At 43.6% G+C, this 18,800-nt stretch overlaps 3 non-coding genes across 3 annotated transcripts; all 3 read right to left on the reverse strand.

Moving 5' to 3' along the window:
• Positions 1-283: 283 nt before the first annotated feature.
• Positions 284-356, reverse strand: TRNAV-UAC (transfer RNA valine (anticodon UAC)). Its single transcript has one exon. It is a non-coding gene; the product is annotated as a tRNA-Val (tRNA).
• Positions 357-3,176: 2,820 nt separating this feature from the next.
• On the reverse strand, positions 3,177-3,249 carry TRNAV-AAC (transfer RNA valine (anticodon AAC)). Its single transcript has one exon. It is a non-coding gene; the product is annotated as a tRNA-Val (tRNA).
• An 11,684-nt stretch (positions 3,250-14,933) lies between these two features.
• On the reverse strand, positions 14,934-15,006 carry TRNAV-UAC (transfer RNA valine (anticodon UAC)). The gene has a single exon. It is a non-coding gene; the product is annotated as a tRNA-Val (tRNA).
• Positions 15,007-18,800: the final 3,794 nt, after the last annotated feature.

An 18,800-nucleotide genomic window follows, 5' to 3' on the forward strand; every position in this document is an offset into this window, starting at 1 on the left:
AGGGTAGAAGTGAAATTCTAGTAGCCATTAGGGTTGTTAATATCTGCTCTGTAGCAACGTGAAAGTGCAGTGAAATTGTGTACACAGCACGTAAGTTAAATAGTGTATAATGGAAGAATGGGAGAAGACAGAAATAAATATCCATTATTACTATTCTTGAACGATGAAGGTCTATGAACAAAATGTCGTTCTAAATGTAAAGGTACGAACTACACGTAATTATGTAATCTGTTATGACGACGCTGCATGTGCTGCATGCTTATATTATCTTTCAAAATTTCCCTGGTTCCGCCCGGGATCGAACCGGGGACCTTCTGCGTGTAAAGCAGACGTGATAACCACTACACCACGGAACCGACGCACGTACTCCGCTCTTACTAAGGATTACATACCTGCTTCGTTTTGCCATGTTACACAAACAGGTAGAATTTGTGCTGAATGCTGGTGGAGAGTGAAATGAGAGCAGGTGTATTGTTCTCTCCCGTCCAGACCGAACCTGCCTTAACATATCGTCACCTATAAGGAGGCCACATGGATCCTGTTGAACCCAGCAATGCCCCAACATATTTCTGCCAGTCTCCTTTGTTTCATCCGAACATTTCTTCCAATACGCCATCTCTCGTTTTTTGGGCATAAATATCTGTTAGTCCGCCTGTGTGGTGTAGTGGTTAGTGTGATTGGCTGGCACACGCTGAGGCCCGGGTTCGTTTCCCGGCTCTGCCACGAAATTTGAAAAGGGGTACGAGGGCTTGAACGTTGTCCACTCAGTCTCGGTAGGTTAACTGAGTAGAAGTGAGTTCGATTCCCACCTCAGTCATCCTGGAAATGGTTTTTCGTGCTTTCCCACTTCTCCTCCAGGCAAATGCCGGGTTGGTACGTAACTTAAAGCCACGGCCGCTTAATTTCCTTTTTCTTGGCTATCCCTTCCAATCCTCCCATCCTCCCCGCAAGGCCACTGTTCAGCATAGCAGGTGAGGCCGCCTGCGCGAAGTACTACTGGTCATCCTTCCCAGTTCCATGCCCCGACAAAGAGTCTGAAACTCCAGGACACTGCCCTTTAGGCGCTAGAGGTGGAATACCTCGCTGAGTCCGAGGGAGAAGCCGATCACGGAGGGTAAACAGATTACGAAGAAGAAGAAACATCTCTTATGTGAGGTAATCATCCGAGAATGAGAGTATATCGGCGAAATGTGTGACGGAATTATCGCCACACTTGTCGTTACCGTAGGCCTAGTTCGCCGCAGACTGTTCGGCGATCGTTATCAATATCTCAGTTCTATTGGATGCAGGTGTCCCTAGTTCGACACCCGGCAGGGTATTTTGTCCATCATTGGTTAATTTCCTGGCACGGTGGCTGGGTTTATGTGTCGTCTGCATCGTTATTTCATCCTCATCACGACGCGCAGGGCGCCTACCTGAACCTGGCGAATCGAACATGTCGTCGGACGCCCCCGGCAATAAAACGCATCCGGCCTTTCTTTATTTATGTTTTTTTTTTTTTTTTGGTATTTGCTTTACGTCCCACCGACACAGATACGTCTCATTGCGACGATGGGATAGGAAAGGCCTAGGAAGTGGAAGGAAGCGGCCGAGGCCTTAATTAAGGTACAGCCCCGGCATTTGCGTGGTGTGACAATGGGAAACCACGCAAAACCATCTTCAGTGCTGCCGACATTGGGGCTCGAACCCACTATCTCCCGATTACTGGATACTGGCCGCACTTAAGCGAATGCAGCTATCGAGCTCGGTCTTTCTTTAATTGAAAAACATATTATGTTTATTAGCATTTCATATAAGAAAATATTTGTTTCGTTTCGTACTTTCATATTAGGTTTAAAAGCAGATAAGTACAGTCAGAAGATAGCCCAATTTTTTTCTATCAATTTCCATCTTACTCATCTTACTTGACCGGTAGCAGAATTTTTTTTTATAACTACACAGTTTATCTTTCTTTCTTTCTTTCTTTCTTAATCTGCTTACCCTCCAGGGTTGGTTTTTCCCTCGAACTCAGCGAGGGATCCTACGTCTACCGCCTCAAGGGCTGTGTACTGGAGCGTCAGACATTGGGTCGGGAGATACAACTGGGGAGGAGGACCAGTACCTCGCCCAGGTGGCCTCACCTGCTATGCTGAACAGGGGCCTTCTTAGGGGATGGGAATATTGGACGGGATAGACAAGGAAGAGGGAAGGAAGCGGCCGTGGCCTTAAGTTAGGTACCATCTCGGCATTTGCCTGGAGGAGAAGTGGGAAACCACGGAAACCACTTCCAGGATGGCTGAGGTGGGAATCGAACCCACCTCTACTCAGTTGATTTCCCGAGGCTGAGTCCACCCGATTCCAGCCCTCTTACCGCTCTTCAAATTTTGTGTTGGAGCCGGAAATGGGGTGGCAGCAAATCACACTAACCACTACACCACAGAGGCGGTCCTTTTCCTTTTTTCTTATTGCTGCGTTTTCTGACAGCTTTCGGAGAAGCCGTGGTGCTGGAAACTTGCCTTGTGGCTGTTATTTTTCGCTTATGGTTGCTTTGCTCTTTTTACTAGTTGTTTTTAAGTCGCACAGACGCTTACATACATGGTTTACGACGACGATGGAATACGAAAGAGCTTGGACTGTGTCGCACCGACACAGATAGGTCTTACGGCGACGATGGACAGGAAAGGGCTAGGAGTGGGGAGGAATCATCCGTTGTCTTATTAAGGTACAGCCCCATCATTTGCCTGGTGTGAAAATGGGAAACCACGGAAAACAACCTTCAGGGCTGCCGACAGTGGGGTTCGAACCCACTATCTCCCGAATACTGGATACTGGCCGCAATTAAGCGAATGCAGCTATCGAGCTCGGTGGAGGGAAGTGAGCGCGACTGTGAAGAGGCATCATTTGCTGGTGTGAAAAATGGTGAACACATTCAGGCCTTCCGATATTGCGATTCGAACTCACTCTGTGCCGAATACACACTTACAGGTACGTGACGCAAGCACGCGTAGCGGATTCGCTCTGTGCTGCTAAATCTACCGAAACCTTCTTACATTTTTTGAGCACATATACACTCCTCTGGAAATTTGGATTTATAGAGAACTGTTTTAATCATGTACCACTCGCTCCATTCCGATAGTACATTGATTGCGTGATTCTTTTCGTTAATGTGAAGTAGTGTGTAATTCAAGAATGTAACATGTTTTTGCCAGGGATCGAACCGGGGACCTTGCGCGTGTTAAGCGCACGTGATAACCACTACACTACGGAAACTGACCCTTGTTCTCCTCAGCTAGTTAGTATTTCAACCACCCTTACACAAGAAGTCTGGCATGCGATAAGGAATTACTGCAATTATTCCTGCAATATTTTAGTTTCCTAAGTATGTTTTTATATGGAAATAATAGTTTGAGACTGGAAAAGTGGGTAGGCTTGAGATCGGTAGTGATGATGATGATGTTGAGAAGGATGAACATTACAACCTGAATACAAACGAAAAATAATTACCAGATTCTCAAAGAAAGTAAGAGAACTTTGATACTGTTCCACAGAGGTAGAAAGGAGAAGTTAGCTATATCATCTGTGGTGTAGTGATTAGCATGATTAGCTGCCACCACCGGAGGCCCGGTTTCGATTCCCGGCTCAGCCACAAAATTTGAAAAAGTGGTAAGAGTGCTGAAACGGGGTGCACTCACCCTGGGCAGCATTTGCTGCTCTGACAACGGGAAACTCACTCTCTCAGAAATGCAAGCTTACAGCTACAAGGGCAGAACCGCGTAGCTATCCCACTTTTTATTGGTAAATCTATCGACAGGATCTTGCGTATTTGAGCAAATTTATATACCACTGGAAAGAAGAATCCATGGATATCTTTTGTTTTGTTGATGATGATGATGCTTGTTGTTTAAAGGGACCTAACATAGAAGATCATCGGCCCATACCTTTTGTTAATCATACACCTCCCTCTCATTGTGATAGCAAATTGATGGCGATATTCTTTTCTTCAATCTCGATTAGAAAGTAATTAAAAGATATATAATGTTTCCGCCCGGGATCGGACCACGGACCTTGCATGTGTGAGTCGCACGTGATAAACACGACACTACGGAAACTCCCAAACCAGGGTTCAATATGTGGTTTGAACTTCTGTGTCTTAACGCAAGGAGTCCTGCATGCGATAGGGAATTAATGCCATTATACCTAAATAGTGTTAGCTTGTTTGGTATGTTTAGTTAAAGAAGTGGAATAAGGCCAGAATGCGCCGGCACATCTATGACGTCATACTTTCGAGAGATGCCTGGGTGGTAGTTGTTTCGGATTGGTATAAACTAAAATTAGCGATAGTTTTACCCATTTACTCTTCTCCTATTTCTCGCCTCTCCTTCTTGTCCTGCCGTCTGCACTGCACCTGTCTCCTCTTATACCTCCACTGAGATAGAAAGAAGTCGGACATATCATCAGTAGACAATGAGTTCATTTGCAACATCTTAGAACGAAGTGATTTGCAGATCTAGTTTCGATCTTAAAAGAAAACTCATAACTTAATTCTGTGTTTCTAGCTCCAAGAATTAACTTTGAGAATTCTAATAAATTAACTAACGATGCAATAAATAAATAAATAAATAAATAAATAAATAAATAAATAAATAAATAAATAAATAAATAAATAAATAAATAAATAAATAAATAAATAAATCTATCTATATATATATAAAAGTCATTGTATGTATGTGGGTGGGTGGGTGGGTTTGTACCACATCTCCTCCCAAACCATTGGAGCGATTTCAACCAAATTTGATACACTTATGACTTGGTATCAGGAGACAAATCGCGTGGGGGTAAGACATCCCAAACACCCCTGGGGGCGGGGGGCGAGGGGGGTCATATATAAAAATAAATGAAAACAGTGTCGAACCCATACTTTACGGGGTCGCTGAGGTGAATAGTGACACTCTAATTTTTTATAGTCCAAGTTCAGCCCCCCTTTGGGGTGGGGGCGAGGAAGGAGTGATATATACAAATAATCGAAAATAATGTCGAATACATAGTTTTCGGGGTCGCCAAAGTGAATAGCGACACTCCGGATTTTTAGTATCAGGAGACAAACCACGTGGGGGTAAGACACGCCAGGAACCCTTAGGGGCGGGGGGCGAGGGGGGTCATAAATAAAAATAAACGAAAATAGTGTCGAATCCACACTTTTTGGGGTCGCTGAGATGAATAGTGACACTCCGATATTTTTAAAAGTCCAAGTTCAGCCCCCTTTGGGGTGGGGGCGAGTGGGGAGTGATATATACAAATAATCGAAAATAGTGTCAAATACATAGTTTTCGGGGTCGCCAAAGTGAATAGCGACACTCCGGATTTTTGGTATCAGGAGACAAATCACGTGGGGGTAAGACACCCCAGGAACCCTTACCGGCGGGGGGCGAGGGGGGTCATATATAAAAGTAAATGAAAATAGTGTCGAATCCATACTTTTCGGGGTCACTGAGATGAATAGTGACACTCCAATTTTTTAAAGTCCAAGTTCAGCCCCCTTGCCACCTATGAGGTGGGGGCGAGGGGGGTAGTGATATATACAAATAATCGAAAATAATGTCGAATACATAGTTTTCGGGATCGCCAAAGTAAATAGCGACAATCCGGATTTTCAGTATCAGGAGACAAACCACGTGAATAGCGACACTCCGGATTTTTAGTATCAGGAGACAAACCACGTGGGGGTAAGACACGCCAGGAACGCTTACGGGCGGGGGGCGAGCGGGGTCATAAATAAAAATAAACGAAAATAGTGTCGAATGCACACTTTTCGGGGTCGCTGAGATGAATAGTGACACTCCGATTTTTTTAAAAGTCCAAGTTCAGCCCCCTTTTAGGGTGGGGGCGAGGGGGGAGTGATATATACAAATAATCGAAAATAGTGTCAAATACATAGTTTTCGGGGTCGCCAAAGTGAATAGCGACACTCCGGATTTTTGGTATCAGGAGATAAAATCACTTGGGGGTAAGACACCCCAGGAACCCTTAGCGTCGGGGGGCGAGGGTGGTCATATATAAAAGTAAATGAAAATAGTGTCGAATCCATACTTTTCGGGGTCACTGAGATGAATAGTGACACTCCAATTTGTTTAAAGTCCAAGTTCAGCCCCCTTGCTTCCTTTGAGGTGGGGCGAGGGGGGAGTGATATATACAAATAATCGAAAATAATGTCGAATACATAGTTTTCGGGTTCGCCAAAGTGAATAGCGACAATGCGGATTTTCAGTATCAGGAGACAAACCACGTGGGGGTAAGGCACGCCAGGAACCCTTAGGGGCGGGGGGCGAGGGGGGTCATAAATAAAAATAAACGAAAATAGTGTCGAATCCACACTTTTCGGGGTCGCTGAGATGAATAGTGACACTCCGATTTTTTAAAAGTCCAAGTTCAGCCCCCCTTTTAGGATGGGGGCGAGGGGGGAGTGATATATATAAATAATCGAGAATAATGTCGAATACATCGTTTTCGGGTTCGCCAAAGTGAATAGCGACACTCCGGATTTTTGGTATCAGGAGACAAATCACTTGGGGGTAAGACACCCCAGGAACCCTTAGGGGCGCGGGGCGAGGGGGGTCATAAATAAAAATAAACGAAAATAGTGTCGAATCCACACTTTTCGGGGTCGCTGAGATGAATAGTGACACTCCGATTTTTTTAAAAGTCCATGTTCAGCCCCCTTTTAGGGTGGGGGCGAGGGGGGAGTGATATATACAAATAATCGAAAATAGTGTCAAATACATAGTTTTCGGGGTCGCCAAAGTGAATAGCGACACTCCGGATTTTTGGTATCAGGAGACAAATCACTTGGGGGTAAGACACCCCAGGAACCCTTAGCGGCGGGGGGCGAGGGTGGTCATATATAAAAGTAAATGAAAATAGTGTCGAATCCATGTTTTTTGGGGTCACTGAGATGAATAGTGACACTCCAATTTTTTTGAAGTCCAAGTTCAGCCCCCTTGCCCCCTTTGAGGTGGGGGCGAGGGGGGAGTGATATATACAAATAATCGAAAATAATGTCGAATACATAGTTTTCGGGTTCGCCAAAGTTAATAGCGACAATCCGGATTTTCAGTATCAGGAGACAAACCACGTGGGGGTAAGACACGCCAGGAACCCTTAGGGGCAGGGGGGGGCGAGGGGGTCATAAATAAAAATAAACGAAAATAGTGTCGAATCCACACTTTTCGGGGTCGCTGAGATGAATAGTGACACTCCGATTTTTTTAAAAGTCCAAGTTCAGCCCCCCTTTTAGGATGGTGGCGAGGGGGCAGTGATATATACAAATAATCGAAAATAATGTCGAATACATAGTTTTCGGGTTCGCCAAAGTGAATAGCGACAATCCAGATTCAGTATCAGGTGACAAACCACGTGGGGGTAAGACACGCCAGGAACCCTTAGGGGCGGGGGGTGAGGGGGATCAAAAATAAAAATAAACGAAAATAGTGTCGAATCCACACTTTTCGGGGTCACTGAGATGAATAGTGACACTCCGATTTTATTAAAAGTCCAAGATCAGCCTCCTTTTAGGGTGGGGGTGAGGGGGGAGTGACATATACAAATAATCGAAAATAGTGTCAAATACATAGTTTTCGGGGTCGCCAAAGTGAATAGCGACACTCCGAATTTTTGGTATCAGGAGACAAACCACGTGGGGGTAAGACACCCCAGGAACCCTTAGGGGTGAGGGGCGAGGGGGGTCATATATAAAAGTAAACGAAAATAGTGTCGAATCCATACTTTTCGGGGTCGCTGAGATGAATAGTTACACTCCGAATTTTTTAAAAGTCCAAGTTCAGCCCTCTTTGGGGAGGGGGCGAGGGGAGAGTGATATATACACATAATCGAAAATAGTGTCGAGTCCATACTTTTCGTGGTCGCTTAGGTGAATAGTGACATCCCGGGAATTTTTAAATTCCAAGTTCAACCCCCTTTAGGGTGGGGTACAAGGGGGGAGTGATGTATAAAAATAATCGAAAAGAATGCCGAGTACTCTTCGGGGTCGCTGAGATGAATACTGACACTCCGGATTTTTACTATCAGGAGACAAACCACTTGGGTTAGGGCACCCCAGGAACCCATAGGGGCGGGGGGCGATGGGGTGAGATATAATAATCATCGAAAGTAGTGTCGAATGCATACTTTTGGGGTCGGTTAGATGAATAGTGACACCCCGGGATTTTTTTAAGTCCAAGTTCATCCCCCTTTGGGGCGGGGAGCAAGGGGGTGAGATATAAAAATAATAGTATTTAGTGTCAAATATACAGTTTTCGGGGTCGCCGAGGTGAATAGTAACACTCCGGAATTTTAATATCGGGAGACAAACCACGTGGGAATAAGACACCCCAGGAACCATTAGGGGTGGGGGGCGGGGAGCTTGAGATATGAAAATCATCAAAGTAGTGTCGAATACATAATTTTTTAGGTTGCTGAGATGAATAGTGACACTCCAATTTTTTTTAAGTCCAAGTTCAGACCCTCTGGCGTGGGGGCGAGGGGGAAGTGATATATACATGTAATCGAAAATTGTGCCGTATACGTAGTTTTCGGGGTCGCCAAAGTGAATAGCGAAACTCCGGATTTTTAGTATCAGGAGACAAACCACGTGGGGATAAGACACCCCAGGAACCATTAGGGGCGGGGGGCAAGGGGGGGTCATATTTAAAAATAAACGAAAATAGTGTCGAATCCATACTTTTTGGGGTCGCTTAGATGAACAGTGACATCCCGGGAAATTTTTAATATCAAGTTCATCCCCATTTAGGGTGGGGGGCAAGGGGGAGTGATATATAAAAATAATCGTGATTAGTGTCGAATCCACAGTTTTTAGGGTCGCTGAGGTGAATAGTGGCACTCTGGACATTTAAAGTCCAAATTAAGGCCCCTTTTGTGGTGAGTGGTTAGGAAGGGAGTTAGATATAAAATAATCGAAAATAATGTCACATCCATGGTTTTAGGTGTCGCTTAAATGAGGAGTGACACTCCGGTTGTCGTTTAAGTCCAAGTTGATCCCCAATTGCCAGGCGGGTGAGAAGGAGTCAAGAACAGAAAATATCCAAATGACCGAGGTTAGGGATGTTTTTTGTACGTTCCAGTATAACTGTCAGCAGAACTTAATACAAATATTACCTACTACCTGAAAAAAATACTAAGGGGGAAAGACACCCCTTGAAGCCTTAGATAAGGGTACGAAATGTAATTAAGACTGAAAATGACCGATATTAGTGTTGAATCCATACGTTTCGGGACTACGGGAACAATTTCAAACAAACTTGGTCACTTATGACTTATTATCAGGAGACAAAGTGCGTGGAGATATGACAACCCTAGCACACCTACGACGGGATGAGATGTAGAAATAATCGAAAATAGTGTCGAATCCATTCTTTTCGGGGTCGCTGAGATGAATAGCAACGCTCCAATTTTTTTAGAAATCAAATTTCTGCCTCCTTTCGCATAGCGGTGAGAAAAAGTGAAAAACAAAATTTCGAAAATGACCGAGAGAATGGACGCATGTGTGTATACTGGACCTACTGCCTGGAGAAATATACGCTAGGGGTAAGAGACTCCTAGCCTCTAAAGTAGAGGCGAAATGTAAATATTAACCGAAAATGACCGAAATTTGTGTCTAATCCATAGTTTTCGGGGTCGCTGAAATGAACTGTAACACTCTGGATGCCATTTAAGATAAAGCTCAGTCCTACTCGGCAGGCGGATGAGAACTGGCAAAAAATTGAAAACGTCCAAAGGGACAGAGTTTAAGGATGTGTGTATGTTTTAGCATATCTCTCAATCAAACTTGGTATACACATGACTTACTATATAGAAAACATTACTGTGGGGGTCAGATACACTTAGCCCCCGCTGGTGTTGGAGAATGAGAGGGGCTGACTTGCCAAAATAAGGAAAATAACCAATATTAATGTCGAAATCCATTGTTTATGTGTCGCTGATACGAACTGTGACGCTGTGGATAGCGTTTAAGTCCACGTTCAGCCTCCATCGAGGCAGGAGCTGAGAAGGGCTTAAAAGTAAATAGTATAAAATGACCGAGATTAGTGTCTACTCGAAAATTAAATAATCTAAAACTTGAAATCAGATACATCTAAATAACTATAAAACTACATGATGTCGTAAAATCAACATCTCAAAAAGAATTCTATAAGCATTCACTTCACACTCAACTAACTGGTAATACAAATATTAAAGGTAAACATTCAAAAACTATCCGGGCAACGCCGGGTACTACAGCTAGTAAATAAATAAATAAATAAATAAATAAATAAATAAATAAATAAATAAATAAATAAATAAATAAATAAATAAATAAATAAATGATCATTGTGGCCCTTTCTCTTCAATTCACTCCCATATATTTGTCCTCGTGTACTTCCTTTGTAACTAGGTGATCTATTGTTTGAGAAGTTTAATGGTCACTTTCTTCCTTCTTTTTTAATCGTATCGTCGCAAAATAGCAAAGAAAAAAAATAAAAAGCTTTCTTAATCCGTTTACCCTTCAGGGCTAATTTTTCCGTCAGACTCAGTGATTGATCCTTTCTCTACCGTCTCAAGGGCAGTGTCCTGGAGCGTAAGACTGTGGGTCTGGGGGATGGAATTGGAAAGAAGGACCAGTACCTTACCCAGGCAGTCTTACATGCTATGCTGAACGGGGCCTTGAGGGGGGAAGGGAAGTTCGGAAGGGTTAAACAAGGAAGAGGAAGGAAGCGGCTGTGGCCTTAAGTTAGGTACCATCCCGGCATTTGCCAGGAGGAGTAGTGAGAAACCCAGGAAAACCACCTCAAATATGTCTGAGTTGGGAATCGAACCTTCCTCTAGTCAGTTGAGCTCCCGAGGCTGAGTGGACCCCGTTCCAGTCCTCCTACCACTTTTCAAACTTACTGGGAGAGCTGGGAATCAAACCCAGGCCTCCGGGTGTGTTAGCTGTGTTAGCTAATCATACTAACCACTACACCATATAGGCGGAAAATTAAGCAATTATCCCTTGATAATTTATTTTCTTTAGTATGTTTACACAATGAAGTAATAGTTGGACACTGGGGAACTGGGTAGGGAAGAGTGAACGTAACAGCCTGAACACAAATAAGAAATAATTACCAGATTCTCAAAGTATGTGAACATTGATACTTTTCCACTGATATATATATATATATATATATTTTGCTAGTTGTTTTACGTCGTACCGACACAGATAGGTCTTACGGCGACGATGGGACAGGAAAGGGCTAGGAGTGGGAAGGAAGCGTCCGTGGCCTTAATTAAGGTACAGCCCCAGCATTTGCCTGGTGTGAAAATGGGAAACCACGGAAAACCATTTTCAGGGCTGCCGACAGTGGGGTTCGAACCTACTATCTCCCGAATACTGGATACTGGCCGCACTTAAGCGACTGCAGCTATCGAGCTCGGAGCACTGAGATATAAAAAAGAAGTCGGTTTTATCGTCAACACACACAATGATTTCATTTGCAACATCTTTGAAGAAAAATTATCTGCAGATCAAATTTGGATCTTAAAAGAATGACTCGTCCACTTCTTGTGATGTAGTGGTTAGTGTGATTAGCTGCCACCCCCGAGGGCCCGGGTTCGATTCCTGGCTCTGCCACGAAATTTGAAAAGTGGTACGAGGGCTGGAACGGGGTCCACTCAGCTTCGGGAGGTCAACTGAGTAGAGGTGGGTTCGATTCCCACCTCAGCCGTCCTGGAAGTGGTTTTCCGTGGTTTCCCACTTCTCCTCCAGGCAAATGCCGGGATGGTACCTAACTTAAGGCCACGGCCGCTTCCTTCCCTCTTCCTTGTCTATACCTTCCAATCTTCCGATCCCCCACCAAGGCCCCTGTTCAGCATTGCAGGTGAGGCCGCCTGGGCGAGGAACTGGTCATCCTCCCCAGCTGTATCCCCTGACCCATTGTCTCACGCTCCAGGACACTGCCCTTGAGGCGGTAGAGGTGGGATCCCTCGCTGAGTCCGAGGGAAAAGTCAACCCTGGACGGTAAACTAATTAAGAAGAAGAAGAAGAAGAAGAAGAAGAAGAAGAAGAAAAATGACTCATGACATAAATCTTTGCTTGCAGCAACAAGAATTCGCCTCGAGAATGCTAACAAATTAATGGTGTAGTTGTTAGCGTGATCAGCTGTCACCCCCGGATGACCAGGTTTGATTCTCGGCTCTTCCACGAAATTTGCAATGAAGTACGAAACTTGGAATTGGGTGTACTCAGCCTCGAGAGGTTGACTGAGTAAAGGATGTTCGATTCCTACCACAGTCCTCCTTGAAGCACTTTTTCGCCCCCCCCCCCCCCCCCGCAGCCCAACCCCAACTTCTCCTTCACGCAAATGCTAGGTTGGTACCTAACTTCAGACTACGGCTGCTTCCTTCCTTCCTTCCTTCTTCCTTGTATATCCCCTCCAATCTTCCCAAACCCCACAAGACTTCTCTTCAGCATAACAGGTGAGAGGACGCCTGGGCGAGGTACTGGACGTCCTTCTCCACAGTTGTATCCCCGGCCCAAAATATCACGCTCCAAAACACTGCCCTTGAGGTTGAAGAGTGCGATTCCACACTGAGTCCGAGAGAAAAACCAACTCTGGACCTATACGGATTAAATAATCGTAAGGAGTAATAAATAGTAACATTCGATTAGTACGACTAACATATATGCATATATATCATGTACACTCGTGATCAGAAGAATTCCGGGTGGAAAGGAAAACAGGTAACGTTTGGGCGATTTTGTCCAACCCTGAGGATGAAAGAGAAGTAAGCGAGGGAACGTCACGTGTATTCGTCTTTCAGGTGGTGTGGCTTGTGACGTTATGCACTCGCAGGTCACTCAGAACAACCATTTTGTCGGGAACTGATTAAGAATGTTTCTATGGTTAAACATTCCTAATTAAGGAAAACGATTAATTGTAAATTAATTGTGAAAAATTAATTTAATTGTGAAGAAATGTGCATGATGTAATCGCACCCCTGTTGAAGTGTTTTATCAGCGCTGGCAATAACTCCGTAGGACCAGTTTTCCAAATACCCTTGCGCCCTGATGATCATAATTATTTAATGCCAGTTTAATTTGGTCGTTGGGGATAAACTACAATAATACACCCTATAGGAAATAAACTCAGCAGTTACTTAAAATTCAACGGTTTGTACAGGTGGGGAAAAGGGTCATATTAGGAAGGAATGTTTTTTGTTCAACGTGCCAGTGCGTGGAAAGAAAGGAAGGGGAAAGAAAACTTCTGGACCTGTAATGCATTTTTGACAATATAGAATAGTACACAGCGCCTGAATCCATCCGAATACTGATCATGATCACGCTCGCATGAATACGGATATATAATGTAATTCAGTGTTTCCAATATGCTAAAACAATGGAATTTCATAGAGACGTTAAAATGCTTCAGTAGTCGTCGACTGTTCTAAGTTTGCAGTGCTTTTACTTTACCATCTTACCTGAAGACACAGTTAGGTTTTAGATAACGATGCTAAGAAGATGCCTTAAAACTCGCATAAAGTCGGGGCAACCTAAGAAGACAACTAGAGGGCAAAGCAGAAATTTTAGAAGCCAGAAATGAATATACTTTCCTATTACAAAATAATGAAAAACCATTCAGTTTCCGCATCCTCCTGATTATTTTCCTCCAATTATTTGAATTGATATCAAATTATTATTTTTGTGGATAACTAGTGCATTGTTTAAGATGATACCCTACTTTTTATTTTACACAAATGCAATTATCTTTATGAGCAGGAAGCGTTTATTTTAATTTTTTTCTTACCACATTTACTCCTTCGTTTTTTTTGAGACATTTTGCTCTGATATTAAGAGAATATCTTATTTTCATTTATTACAGATCTTCTTCTTCTTCTTTATCTGTTTACCCTCCAGAGTCGGGTTTTCCCTCGGACTCAGCGAGGGATTGCACCCCTACCGCCTCAAGGGAAGTGTCCTGGAACTTCAGACTCTGGGTCGGGGGATACAACTGGGGAGGATGACCAGTACCTCGCCCAGGTGGCCTTGCAGGGGGATGGGAAGATTGGAAGGGATAGACAAGAAAGAGGGAAAGAAGCGGCCGTGGCCTTATGTTAGGTACCATCCCAGCATTTGCCTGGAGGAAAATGGGAAGCGATGAAGATCGACTGGTTTGTGAAAACTAGCGTGTGCGTTTTTCAATCGCAGTCGTTCGATAATGGCGGACGTAACATTGTGGTCTGTTGATGAAATCGAAACATTAATTTGCCTGGTGTTTGAAAACGAAAGTGTTGTATAATCCTAGACTCCCTGGATATAGCAATAGGGAGACCGTGAATTTTATGTGGCAATTGGGATGAAAACTGGTGAGTAATTGTTAGATTTATTATGATTATCTTATGAGTAACCGCCTGTGTGCTGTAGTGGTTAATGTGATTAGCTGCCACCCCCGGAGACCCGGGTTCGATTCCCGGCTCTGCCATCCTGGAAGTAGTTTTCCGTGGTTTCCTGCCTTTCCTCCAGGCAAAAGCCGGGATGGTACCTAACTTAAAGCCACGGCCGCTTCCTTCCCTCTTCCTTGTCTATCCTTTCCAATCTTCCCATCCCCCATCCAGGCCCCTGTTCAGCATAGCAGGTGAGGCCACCTGGAAAAGGTACTGGTCATCCTCCCCATTTGTATCCCCTGACCCAGAGTCTGAAGCTCCACGACACTGCCCTTGAGGCGGTAGAGGTGGGATCCCTCGCTGAGTCGGAGAGCAAAACCAACCCTGGAGGGGAAGCAGATTAAGAACGAAAGAAAAAAAAGCTGCGAACATGCTGAACTTAGTTTTAATTTTAACTCTACGAGCTACTCCTAATTTGTAATTTAATACATCTGATTTAAGATACTGTATGTGTCGTATGCGAATATTAACTGTTAAAAATTACATGGTTCCGCCCGGGATCGAACCGGGGACCTTCTGCGTGTAAAGCAGACGTGATAACCACTACACCACGGAACCTGACGGGAGCAGTATCGCTGCGGTAAGTCTGGGCAAGAGCTGTTGTCTAACGGAGCGTGGCACAGTATGGTGCTAGCTGCTTGCATAGCGCTGCTGTGGCAATCAACTTATTGCGACAGTGAAACTGAGTAACAGGTTCATTCCTGGGAGCGAAAGGAGCCGGGCATAGAGCTAACTGCTCACTCAATGCTGAGGTTTCGGTACTACTTTGCCTCCAAGGGGCTTTCAAGTCATGGCTGTGCTTTTGGCTTTAAACTCTTCACTCTAGAGCAGTGCTGCTCAGGCGGCAGCGCGCCGGCCTCTCACCGCTGGAATCCATGGATCATATCTCGGTCACTCCATATGAGATTTATGCAGGACAAAGAGGAGGTGGGACAGGATTCTCTCCGGATACTCCTGTTTTCCCTGTCATCTTTCATTCCAGCAACACTCCCCACTATCATTTCATTTCATCTGCCAGTCGATAATCATTGCCCCAGAGTGCGAAGGCTTCAGCAGCCGGCACAATTCCTATCCTCGCCGCTAGATGGGGGCTGTATTCATTCCATTTCTGACCCGGTCGAACGACTGGAAACAGGCTGCGGATTTTCATTCCATCATTCTATTTCTTCAAGTGTAGTCATGTTACTTCTCTTGCAAGTCTTTCTTTCTTTTCTTTCTTAATCTGTTTGCCCCCTGGATACTACTGGTGTGGAGGACCAGTATCTTGCCCGCGCGGCCTCACCTGCTATACTAAACAGGTGCCTAGCGGTGGGATGGGAATGTTGGAAGGGATAGATAAGGAAGAGGGAAGGAAGCGGCCGTGGCCTTAAGTTAGGTATCATCACGGCTTTTGCCTGGAGAAGAAGTGGAAGACCACAGAAAACCACTTCGAGGATGGCTGAGGTGGGAATCAAACCCCCTCTACTCAGTTGAACTCCCAGCCCTGGTACCACTTTTCAAATTTCGTGACAGAGCAGGGAATCGAAACCAGGCTTGCGGGAGTAGATTTTACACTGTTGTGTTTCTAAATGGCGGATCTGCTCGTATTTGTATCATTTATAGCAGAAGGGTCGTATAACACAAGCAATGCAATTTCTTGATTATTAAAGATTACCCTGTTCGTTATCTTTTCACTTCATGCTGTGAAATTGTGCGTCTTTGAAATGGATCTTTTCTATAACTTTCTACGTGACCTAGGAGAACCTTGTTTCTCATACTATCTGAAAATAACAAATCACTACTTCTCTCTCAGAACTGGGTCTACAGCCTGCAGGATATATATGGAAAGAAAAGCCTCCTACGTACTTGGCGATATCTGATATATAATTTATAACACAGCAATTTGCCATATTCACAAATTTGTATTAATGTACCGGGAGGTACACCTCAACGCCACGCATTCAAATAAGCACCTAAATGATATCCTGTATTGGTAAAACTGCTAAACTGAAACTACACCAACTTAGACATTTGCTCAGAAGATGTCACGACAGAAATATGTTGTAATTTTGTTATTGTGTAGTTACCTAAACTGACTGAATTTCTACTAGTTTTGTTTGCTATATATCAAGAACTTTGGACATTCTTCCACAGATGACACTACTAAAGACTATGATCATGCACCCTGGTGCACCGAGGTGTAAGAAATAATTTAAAGAAGTTTTTGTATTTCTAAGGTGTTTTTTTTCTGATTGATGTTCATTTATTTTTGGGTTGGCAATATTTCCTTTTTCTTTTCGCCCGTTTTGAATCCAGCCAATCAATAATTTTCTGCAATTAATTTCTCACCTATCACAGGCTTCTTGTTCGATTTTGAGTGTTACCGAGCTCGATAGCTGCAGTCGCTTAAGTGCGGCCAGTATCCAGTATTCGGGAGATAGTAGGTTCGAACCCCACTGTCGGCAGCCCTGAAAATGGTTCTCCGTGGTTTCCCATTTTCACACTAGGCAAATGCCGGGGCTGTACCTTAATTAAGGCCACGGCCGCTTCCTTCCCTCTCCTAGCCCTTTCCTGTCCCATCGGCGCCATAAGACCTATCTGTGTCGGTGCGACGTAAAGCAAGTAGCAAAAAAAAGAAAAAAAAATTTTGAGTGTTGCTTTTGAATCTACCAATAAAATTGAGAACATCTACAAGGTAATGGCCACTTAACTTTATTCTTTCTTGATGCCTCCGCAGTTTAACCCGAGGGAAAGGTCCGAATCTTTAACTATGTAACCTACCTTTCTTAAATGTAACTTCTTCCGGCTAATGTGAAAAGTTTCATAAAATCTTTAACTGTAAATCGGGGATAGAGAGTGATGTACCCTCTCGAGCTCCTCTTCATCTTAGTTCGAGGTGACTACGTTTTGCAACTGTTTTTCCTTCTGTAATTCGTTAAAGTAATTTCTATACGAGTCAACTCAGTAGTTTGGGAACAGCCCCTTTTCCATCGGCCTAGTGCCCTTTAGGCTTTTAAGTGTTCATATCTAGGAGTGCAAGTATAAGCCTCCATTCATTTTGTGTTCAGGCCATTAATTTAACCTGTTATTCTTATCCCACGAAGGCCCAGTAGGTTGGGTATTTAATACCCATGTAATAATAAGTTCCATTGGTAAATGGTGGTTTGAGAGACCAGAGATTGATGTAACGTTACCTTGAATAGGCTTGAAAAAGTGAGAGCCTGTTAGCTCTTTTCCAAAATGTTGTAACGAATGCCGCTGGAAGGCTAGATGTTGTAATTTTGGGAGCAAGCGCTCTTTGAATTAGGGGATTTCTGCCCTTGAATAAGTTGTGCTATTTTGTAAGTTTGAGGTAGGAGCTCAGGAATTGTAAAACAAGGGGCTTGAAGCCCAGGATCTGTAAGAGTCACTAATCTTGGATTTTCCTAGACTTGTTCCTAGATTGTTATTGTATCCGTTGTTTCATTGTTATGACAAAATTGTTAACCCGGGAACGCCGGAGTTTTCAATTTTCGTTTTTTAAAATTTTTGTTTAATATTCCCAGCATTCACATATCAGAGAACATTTAAAAGTAAAAATTGAATCGTTGGTTTTTAAATGAGGGCCTGGTACCGTACGGTACCGCACGGCGCTTGACATAGCTTTTGGTTGGAACATAAAAATTGTTACCTCTTTAGAATACCATGAAACTGAATGCTTAATATTGTTACAGAATATCACTTACAAATTACTGAGCAATAAACAAAAGAAGAAACGGTGTTTATAGGTTTATTTGTGATATCCCTTTGGGAATTCCGAAATATAACATTAGCTCAGACGTGACATATCTTTAGGAAATACGAGTAATATTACTTCAGCTTTTCTTATTTAGTCACCTATTTCCACTCTTGACTAGTTTAGAATGGCAAAATGCTGTTTACACAAACGCCCACACTACGCGTGACGCATTCTGTGCGGCCGCGGAATTCGCATTCGTTCGCCTCACAGCTCCTGCTGTGGTTTGTCGGAGCGATATAGTGATGTACGCCATTGAAACTCAAGGTGTCAGATACACTAAGCAGTGTAAACAACTGCATTTATTTACCTTAAAATACCACCCAAATATATATGTCGTAATAAATATTTTGCACCTACCCTTTTCTGATTGTGGTACTTACACATAGCCACTTAGAAGGAAAATGCCGATGAAATTTTCATTTCTTCGGGGTAATTTTTCGTTTGTAAAAATCATATACCGGTAGTTGTTGACTTCAGAGCACAAGAAATTCATAATTTCATCGTAAAGAAAACCCTCATATTTTGGTCGGCATCATATATCGAAAAGTGGAAAATTTCGCACTAGGGAATTGGAGTGAAATTGGGCCATACGCCA

The sequence above is a fragment of the Anabrus simplex genome, chromosome 7 (genome assembly GCF_040414725.1).
Source record: "Anabrus simplex isolate iqAnaSimp1 chromosome 7, ASM4041472v1, whole genome shotgun sequence".
Taxonomy (NCBI): Eukaryota; Metazoa; Arthropoda; class Insecta; order Orthoptera; family Tettigoniidae; genus Anabrus; species Anabrus simplex.